The 10,515-nt window shown below is 46.1% G+C and overlaps 1 pseudogene; it reads left to right on the top strand.

The window, feature by feature from the left end:
* The first annotated feature begins 506 nt into the window (after positions 1 to 506).
* Positions 507 to 4,025, top strand: LOC140913583 (up-regulator of cell proliferation-like; annotated as a pseudogene).
* The last annotated feature ends 6,490 nt before the right edge of the window (positions 4,026 to 10,515 follow it).

The following is a 10,515-nucleotide window of genomic DNA, read 5'->3' as shown; positions in this document are numbered from 1 at the left end:
AGCTCTCCATAAGTGTGGCATTTCAGTTAGGATGACTGAGAGTGTGACAGTTGGGTCAAATCTGTGAAGGTTGCACCAGATAAATGGTGCTTCAGTACTCCAGCTACACGACCCCTCTAAGTGGTTGTCACTTATAATGAGCATGCAGACCTCCATGATTTTTGTTTAATAATTGCAATTCCTTCACATTATGGCCCTAATACCAAAGTAAGAGTTCTACCTGAAAACATTTTCAGTTTAACAAAGTGTTTATGTTGTATTACCTTTCTGCAGAGAGACCAAAAGCCCTTCAGTACATCGAGTCAAAGTTAGAAATGGAGAAATACAGAAGCAGGAAACTAAAGCTGAGAGATGTCCTGGAAATCACACCAGAAAGTCTAAAGAACTGCCCTCCTCAGACAACAGGAGATTTACCTTGGCATTTCCTCAGGAAGCTCATGGCTCTGAATGGGATGGCAAGAAGCACAAGCCTTGAGCACAGGGCACCCACTGATCAAACACTAACTATGGACAAAGAAGAGCTGGATATTCCTGAAGATTTTTCTTTTCTCAGTGACACAGACACCAGTGATTCCCTGCACCCCCTTGATGTTCTCTGTGCCATTCTGCTTTCCTCAGACAGTTTCCTACAGCAGGAGATCCTGTCCAAAATGTCCATGTGCCAGTTTGCCCTCCCTCTGCTGCTACCTGCCCTCGACACCCCCAAGTGCACCCTACTGCTGTGGGCCATGAGGGACATGGTGAGGAAGTGGAGGCCGCACTCCCTGGCAGAGAGCAGAGGGTTCAGAGAGGAGAGCCTGGTGCTCACGTCAATGCCAACCATTTCCTTTGTGCGGATGGGGAGCTGCAGCTTCTCCAAGTCCCACCTCCTCAATGAGGTTCTCAGCCCCTCCCAGCAGCACCACAATTTCTTTGTCCACTGGGACATGGAGTCTGGGAACGTCCCACGGGCAATCGCAGATGGGCTGGTTGAGATTTCCTGGTATTTCCCTGGTGGGATGGGGAATTCAGATCTTTTCCCAGAACCTGTCGCGGTTACAAATCTGCTTGGAGATATTGAGTCGCATTGGGTGCAGTTTAGCTTTTTAACAGAGATCTCCTCAGCAGTGTTCATAGTTACTGAGAGCATCAGTGAGATAGAATATGCGCTGTTATCATCTCTGCAGGGATCAGCCACTAAATACTGCTTCACTTCAATAATCAGGCTGGGAAAGCCAAGGAAACGCTGGAATTCCTGAAAAAGTTAGCCTCGATGCTGAAACTGAACAAGTCACATGTGCTGTGGAAAGGAGGTACCACAAATAAGGCACAATTTGTAAAAGTTCTGCAGTCTGCAATAGCAGCCATAATGAAATCTTCTCCCAAGAGAGTGAGTATAGAAGCCATGGCTGAGACAGCACGTCAATTAGGCATCCAGGTAGATGAGGATAACAAGGAATGTCAGACCCCAAACACATATGCAAAGGAAATCACTGCACAAATCAAAGATGTGGCAAAGTACAAGAGGGAAAAGCTGAGACTCCAAGGGGAGACATGGAGAAACTTGGCTGAAGTGGAAAAAGAGCTGTGCAGAATGAGAAAGCAAGGAGACACCCCACTTGAGAAATATAAATCTCAGCTGAAAAAGAAATTAATGGATTTACATGCTCAGCAGAATAAACATGACCTTACTGATGGTTTGATTACATTTATTACTGGAATAAGACGACTACCTCCCATGGAGAAACATTACTTCCTGAAATGGATGAAGTTTGGCCTGGATCACATTACTAGGGAGAATCTTTCTAAACTATGGGATCAATATAAAGAGAAATGCAAAAAACTCAAAAGATGACCCCAAAATGTTTGCAGAGTTAGACAAATTAATCTCTGCCAGTTCCTTAGGAGTGCAGCATTTCATGTGTGAGTTGGGGCAGTTTTATGAAGCGGAATGCTCAATGGTTAAAGAAGGTAAAATGGCAGAAAGCCAAAGGCAATTCACCCATCTCCCAGGCATAGCAGCTGATCTCATGCTGGAAGGGTTTCCCATGGAGATCATTGATGGAGACGTTTCCAACATCTCACTGCAGTGGGTAACAGATGTTCTGAGTCAGCTTCATGCCAAGCTGGGGGGAAGGTCCAAAATCCTGGTTCTGACGGTGCTGGGAGTACAGAGCACTGGGAAATCCACCCTCCTCAACACCATGTTCGGCCTGCAGTTTGCAGTGAGCAGTGGCCGATGTACACGAGGAGCCTTCACATTACTCATTAAAGTGGCAGAGAACTTTCAGCAGGAACTGGGCTGTGATTTCATCCTGGTGATAGACACAGAAGGCTTGAAAGCCCCCGAACTGGCCAAGTTGGAGGATAGTTATCAACATGACAATGAGCTGGCCAACCTAGTGATTGGACTGAGTGACATAACGATTTTTAACATGGCCATGGAGAATGCCACTGAAATGAAAGATGTTCTGCAAATTGTGGTCCATGCATTTCTCAGAATGGAGAAAATCGGGAAAAAAACCAACTGCCAGTTTGTGCATCAGAACGTCAGTGATGTGTCTGCACATGAACAAAACATGAGGGACAGGAAACACCTCCTGGAACAGTTGAATGAAATGACCAAAGCTGCAGCCAACATGGAAAAGAAATGCAAAGAGATGAACTTTTCTGATATTATGGATTATGATCTGGAAAAACACAATTGGTACATTCCTGCTCTGTGGCACGGAGTCCCCCCCATGGCTCCAGTGAATTTGGGATACAGTCAAAAGGTTTATGAATTAAAGAAATATTTGTTTGAATTTCTGAAAGATTGTTCAAAAGAGAGAACTCCCAATGACATTCCCCAATTTCTTGCATGGGTGAGGAGCCTGTGGAATGCTGTAAAACATGAGAACTTCATTTTCAGCTTTAGAAACAGCCTTGTTGCTGAAGCCTATAACCAGCTGTCTGTGAAGTATGCAGAGTGGGAATGGGGTTTTCGGAAGGAGATACATTTCTGGGTATCTGAAAAGGAAACTTTCATCCAAAATCAGCCACCAGATAAACTAGACACTAATGTTTCAATCAGACTAAAGAGTGAGGCACAGGAAAAACTGAGGCAAGAAGCAGAGAAGATTTTGAATCATTTACAACAGTATTTTGAAAGTGGAACAGCAAATCTGCACCTGATAGAAAAGTACAAAGAAGATTTTAGAAGAAGTGCCAATAGTCTCAGGAATGAACTGGAGAGTTATTCATTCAGCAAGTGGCAAGAAGCGATTCATATTAAAAAAGGCCAACACAAAACAGATGCTATGCTGTCAAAGTACAAGAGAAAAATTGAAGAGAAAGTGGATGGGCTTCTGAACCCTTGCAGGAAAAGCAACTGCAAATTAAATAATGATGAACTGGAGAAGGAATTGGAGAACATGTGGACAGAAACATTGTCAGAATTATCACTTATTCCTTTATAGAGACGCAACATATTTGAAGATGTGGAGTTCCAGCTGAGAAGAGACCTAGCGGACAGGGGCAGTGCAGTCTGGAAGATGTTACAAGATGCCAAAAGCTTGTGTGCTTATTAAACAAAAAATTTCAAAATGAAAAAGGAATACTTAGACTTAAAAGTGTTCAGAGGTTACAAACTATAAATATCAGGTGTGAAAGAATTCTTGACACAGGAATGCTGGCATAAAACAGAGGCTTTAGCTAAATCTTTAATAGAAGAGTGCAATAGTTACACTGATGGAAAAGTAAATGGCAAAGCAGATTATGATGAAACTTATTGCAGAGAGTTGTTGCGGATGATTAACGAGTGGCTTCAGCAGGCTGATGTTCAAAACCTTCACACCACCGCCTGCTTTGCAGTTGACCTGAAGCTTCACATTTTGGGGGATGAAGCTCGTGCATTTCAGACGATGCATGAAGAATTCATTAAAGAAAGTGATCCTCTGCAGCGTCTGGGGAAACTGAAACCTCAGTATCTCTCCACGTTCAAAGCTCTGTACTTAGAGAAGATGAGTGTCAGGACAGGGCCTGGAATTTCTGTGATCAGTGTCTGAGACCTGCCCTGGTGGACTATGTGAACAAGAGACTTGGGACAGAAATCGTGGATGACATTCTCAGCAGTGAACGGTCTGTTGAGTACAGCACCCGGAGATTTTTCCAATTCTTTGTTCTGAAGCAGCTGTTGGAAGAAAATGACTTTAACAATTATGTGCAATACACAAGGAATTATGTAGATTTTATCAAAACCTGGATACAGAGACACTTGTTAATGCTCTACAAAGAGAAGGCGAGTTTGGGAGATTTGGAGAAAAGGATTTTCTCCCCAATAATTAATAAATTCAGCCATGTTCTGAAATACTCCAAAGGTGAGAGGACTAAGACAGTCTCTGCCTTTTTAGACAATTTGTGTGAAAAGCTGCAGCAGGATCTAGTCATTCCCAGGGATAGCTTAGAAGTGATACTGTTTAAAAACACAGCAAGTGCAGACCAATTTTCAGCTTTTATAGAACAGTTTATTCCTGATCTGGAAAAACAAATTTTATCCACTTTTGAAAATCTGGAAATTCAGTCAAAACTCTCAAAACTTGCAGTGAAGCCCCAAGATGAAATCTTCAAGCGAGTGTTTGGCTGTGGGAAGCAGTGTCCGTTCTGTAAAGTCCCCTGTGAAGCAGGAGCTCCTGCGCATAACGAGCATTTTGCTTCAGTGCACCGACCTGAAGGACTAGGGACATATCGGTGGAATAAAACAAGAATACTTGTCTCTGATATATGCTCCTCTTCTGTGGATTCAAATAAAACATTCAGATGTTTGGAGACAAAAGGGGAGTTTCATCCTTATAAAGATTATGGCAAATTTTTTCCAGACTGGCTTATCCAGCCAGATCCCAGCATCACAGCTTCCGATTACTGGAAGTTTGTTTTCAAGGAATTCAATCACCAGTTTGCTGAGGAGTTTGATGCTCTCCCTGCCCATCTCCCTGAGGACTGGGGTGAAATAACCAAAGAACAGGCACTGGAGAGCCTAAAGGAAGCCTTTACATTGAAATCAAAAACAGGCCGAGAAACTCTTTTGTGAATGGAAAGTTACAGAAGTTAATTTCCATTAAATGTAATGTTGATTCTCTTTTAATATCAGACACAGGTTGCAGCTTCCAAACAGATAAAGAAACAATGCTATTTCACGTTTCACATCACATCACATTTCACATCACATATTGATGTATGGCAAAATTAAAGAAGGTGGGAAAGACCCAGATGTGGAAATTCTGCACCTCTGTCTTCAGGAGCAAATCGCCAAAATCCCAATTTGTCCTCACCACTGCATTTTGCTGATACAGTGGTACCATCCAGTGACCTGCAAACCTTTCCCACATGAGTGTTCCCTCCAAGAGCCCCCGAATGCCAGCCATCCACTTCTGCTACTTAGAGGATCAATATCCTGTGCTTTTATGGCTAATCTGACACCAAACAGCCTGGCCCTGATGCTCGTCTTCTCTGGGGTAACACATGGGCGGGAAAAAGTACTTCAGAAACACCAATGAGGGAGGTTTGCAGCATAATGTAATGGGGAAGGGAGGGATGCAGCCGGCAACCCCAAAAGACCCTGAGGTTTCAAAGGGAATCCCCACAAACCCAACAGACACTGAGGCTCCATGGGAAACCCACCCCATCCCTGGGAATGGTCTTTCTCTCTGCTCTGCTCACTGCCCCGCACACATATCTCATCCAGGGTAGTAAGGCTAAGAAGCCATGGTGCATTGGCTATTTGCCCTGTGATTGCCTGCTACCCTTCTGCATGGGGGTGCTGTGGGGAGAAGCCAGGGAAGGTAGTTAGTGGTGCTAAGAAATCTGTGGTCCCAGCTGGAATGTCACATACTGCCTTTTTGGGTAATGCTTGCCTGGGTTTCCTCCCCCCTGCTCCCTCCTGTCTGTAACATCCAAGTGGATCCTTCTGGATGAAAGTGTCTATAAAGATGTGAATGGACATTTCAGTAATTCCTGTTGTAGCCAAACATGATTTTAAAATTGCTTTAAGTGAGCTGTGACAGCCAAGGCTGAGCTTCACTGCCCTGACTTTCACTGACATATAAATGCCGATGATTTGACTATTTACTGTCCTACGATTTTTGCCTGATCTCATTTGCTTGTTAGCCAGATACTGTATAAGTCCCAGTTCAGGCCAACCAGGAGCTTCATAAAATGAAATTCTAAAATGCCATGTTTGACTGACGTTGATTTATTTTGTGTATAATTATCAAGAATTTTCAAAGAAATTTAAATGAGAAATGGTTTACAGGAGTGTGAGACGAGGTTTTGAGAGAGGAGCATCCTAAGTACAATTATCTTTTCCTATTGATTTTTTGTGAATAAATGTTGTCCCAGGTAGCTGCCATAGATAAAGTTTAAAACTGATCTGTGTATATTTTTATTCTCCTTTTGAGGATAACATGGATAAAAGAGACATTAAAGTGCGCATTGTTAGACAAATAAATATGTACGTGTGCCCACAAGATATATAGCGCAGCCCTCCACATTTCTGTCTAGCCCACCTCAGTTTCCACCATGGGGAAGAGGCTGCCCCTGTGCATCCGTATTGAGCTTTGCTGGCTATTGATGAGAGAAATTTTCTCCATTTACGCTGGGGGGATGGGTGAGGAAGGGAAGTGGTGGATGCTGCCCTCTCCAAGGGATAAAAAAAAAGGCCTAGAAATGTCACTTTTTGGCCAGGCATGTGATGCCCTTACACTCCGCTTGGTGCCATTTCTCTGTCTGTCTCTCTGTCTGTAATGGGATAACTTTTAAATGCCTCATCTGATCAATTCCAAAATTTCAGGTGGTGCCCTGGGCACCAATGGCCAGAACCCTTTTGATTTGAGGGGAAATCAGTCAACTGAATATGAGGGACAAATGAAGTTCCTGGCATCCCAGTGGAGTTTAAGATGTTGGCCACCTGAATGACTCATCTCCCAGAAAAAAACAACATGGAGGAGGGATGGAAGAGGGAATGGGGATGTATAGATGGGAGAATAGGGGCATGCACACAGCCCATGGCATGGGGGGGAGAATGCGGGACCCTGGTGTGAAGGGCTCACATAACTCCTGGTGGCAGGTGTGATGCTGACAAAGCCAGGCCAGAGCCATAGGCCCATTCACTTGTGTGTGACTATCAAAGGAGTTAAATGTATTACTATATATTCAGGCCAATTCACTTGTGTGTTAATAGAGATCAAAGGAGATGTTAATTGCATTGTTTTTGCCTAACTATATCTTGTTGTTTACTATTACATTACATTTGCATTACGCATGCCTGGTAATTAAATAGACCTAGATCAAAGTGTGTGTTAATCTAAGAGTGTATTCAGATGTTAGAACTTCATGAAACGAATGGAATGTTACTTGTATTCTTTTCATGTATCTATTCTTATTATAATGTAAAGGCAGGCAGTTATAATATGTCTAAGCTTGTAATTAAATAGCTCACTGAATGCAAATGAAGAGTGCGAAATTCAAAGCAATTGGCCATTGTGTGAGTAAGAACATGTCTCTGATTGTTGTGTGGAGAAGAAGCTATAAGTACTGATTCAAAGGAAGATCCTTTATCTCTGGACTGTTTGGATTCTAACAGGGTGAAATAACTAAACAAGAAGACGGAGATCCCCAGAGCTATTCTGGGTGGCCCTGAACTGGCAGATTACTACATCCCTGTTATCCTTTGGGGTTCACAAACTTTGACTCACCTGTTAATGTAATTTACCTGCTTTAACCTCTCAATAACACATTCATTTTTCTCAGCTAATAAACCTATAGTTAGTTCACTATAGCATTGGCTACCACTGTTGTCCTTGGTGTAAGATCCAGAGTACCAATTGATGAGGGGGAAGTGACTGGTTTCTTCGAACTGGGAGGAACCTGATGTGGTGTGATTTTTGGTTTATGTGACCATTATCACTAAGTGCAGTTTGTTTGTGTGGTGAGATGGGCTGGAGAGCTTAAGGAGACTGTCTGTAACTCCATGGTAAGACTAGTCCAGTGATCCAGGAATTTATATTTGTTGCTGGTTTGGTGAAATATAATTATAAATAGGGTGACCAGATGTCCAGTTTTTAAAGGGACAATCCCGTATTTAAGCTGTCCTGACTTTTTCTTAAAAACAGGCAAACTATCCCATATTTTCAGTCTCCCCGCATGCATCAGTACTAATGAGTCCTGCTGCTGGCCGGATCCTTGCTTGCGAGACATCCTCCCACCAGTGCGGGGGGGGTGGGGGGAGTCCAGTGACCAATGATGGGGGTGGGGATGAAAAGCTGGTGGCAGGGATAAGATGCAGTGCGCAGGGCCAGCTGCTCCCCCTGCTGGTCTGTCAGTGCAGCCCCTGCTGGAAGCCGGCTTTCGACCAGCAGGGCCCTGCTCCCGGTCCCGTTTCTGGCCAGCCCTAGCTGTGTGCTGTGAGCTGCAGTGGCTAGAGAGTGAGGGCAAGTACCAGGCAGTGGCTGATTATAGGTCACTTCTGCTGCCCACCCATCGGCCCTTTACATGCTCCGTCTCTCACTGTCCTCTCCCTGCTTTGCCCCTTCACCCCCACAAGTCCTGCTGCTCCTCTATATCACCCCATCCCCCCCCAGCAGGACACATCCCACTCCCAGCGCTGTGCGGAGAATGAGCTCCTATTCGGAATACTACACTTATCAATAGTCTGGCCGGTAGACTCCTTCCTTCCCCCACTGCCTCTGGCTGGGCCAGCACCCCGGGAAAGCCCAAGACCCTCCGACCCGGGACGCTGGCCAGGAGGAGCGGAGCCCTGTGTGTGCCAAAGCCCTGTGCAATGCATGCATGGGGAAGCCGCTAAGCTCTGGACTGGGGTGGGAAACAATTTCCAGCCTGTTCCCAACCTGACCCTGCAGGCTTCACCGCAGCCCCCGGACAGGGGCTTAGTACCCTCTTTGCCCACCCCACCCCCTGCGCTGGGTCCAGCCCCCAGGGAGCGTGGGGCTGCTCTGTCCCCTAGGCACCCTCCCCTGCTGAGCGACCTCTCTGGCAGGGTTCTCTGAAGCCTCTGCAATCAGGTTACCTGGGCCCTGGTGCACAGTGCATTCTTAAGGCTTAACCCCTTCCTTCCCACGCTGTAGCCGGGGGGGACAGAAGGCATCTAGGTTATGTTGGTGGCCAGCAGAAGCATGGAGGTCTTAGCTGATTTATGATACTGTGTGGGCAGGAAGGGACAAGCTGCTTCCAGCCACGGTGTGGGGAACAAGATGAGATGAGCTCTGCAAAGACAAGGGCCAGGTCATCACTTCCCCTCTACTCCTCCCCTGTGGCTGGAAGCAGCTCCTGTCCCTTCCCTCCTGCACAGTGCCAAAAGGCTGCTGGTGGCCACATGCCACATTCTGGTATAAGCCCTGGCAGAAATGGAGGGCGGGGGGCATGTGACCCTGCGTGCCCCCATCCATGTGTTGCCTTGGTAAGATGTGGCACCAGGTACCAGGAGAGGCAGGTCTGACCCGGGGGCCCAGCCAGGTGTGGAGGGCAAAGAGCACCAGGCAGGGAAAGGGTCGAGTCCATCAGTCACACACACATACACCCATGTGAGAGAGGTGTATGGGCGTGTGTGTGTGTGACACCTCACCCTGCAGGTGTGGGAAGGTGTGTGTGTGGGGGGTGTCACATACCCCTAAATGGGAACCCTAAAGCCTTCAAGATAAGAAGGTAAATAAAAAGAATCCAACTAGGCAGTATTTCTTTTTAATGGAGGCTCAGTCAACTAGATGTTAATTTGAAGGTTTGTACTGCATAATTCTGATTGATTGCCAGTGAACTCACGAGTAATTTTATGAGGTGTTCATATCCAGCATAGGGAAATATGGTCACCCTAATTATAAAACACACCACCATGTTGGTCTCTCTGCCCTATTTTCTGACAGTCTGCCCTGAGATTGGAACTCACAGTTGTGAGCCACTCCAGACAGCATGAAATTAGGAGAACCTGGGATAGGGGGAAGGGGGCACATAGAACCCCTAGCATGGAGGGAAGTTGGGAATGGGGGGCAGACAGAGCTCCTGGACTGAGAGTGAAGGGAGGCCCTGGTTTAGAGGGAGGGAGTAATGGAGGGCACACAGAGCTCCTGGTGGGGGGAAGACTAGGGAACCCTGGTATGGAAGGAGTGAAGGAGAATGCGTGGGGGGGTAGGGGAATGGGAGCACATTCAGAACTCCTGCTATTGGGGGAGGAATGGGTTACACAAAGCCCCTGGTATGGGGGGAATGGGAGTCACACAGAGCTGCTGTCATTGGAGGGGAAAACGGGGGAGGGGGTTAGTATGGGAGGAGGAGGGACTTTGGGGGGCACACAGAGCCCCTGAAATTGAGGGGCATGGGAGCGTGGCATGCAGGAAGCTTGTGGGTGGGAATGGAGGGATGTGAGGATCCTCTGGGGTGTGAAATAAGTTCACCCGACAGTAGCAACCTAGTGTGTGACCCCCTTCGACACATACACTAAACCCAGAACATAAAGTTTGCAACATCAGCCTTATCCACAGGCCTGTGTCG

The sequence above is a fragment of the Lepidochelys kempii genome, chromosome 6 (genome assembly GCF_965140265.1).
Source record: "Lepidochelys kempii isolate rLepKem1 chromosome 6, rLepKem1.hap2, whole genome shotgun sequence".
Taxonomy (NCBI): Eukaryota; Metazoa; Chordata; order Testudines; family Cheloniidae; genus Lepidochelys; species Lepidochelys kempii.
The sequence above is the reverse complement of the archived record's forward strand: the minus strand, read 5'-3'. Positions and strand labels throughout refer to the sequence as shown.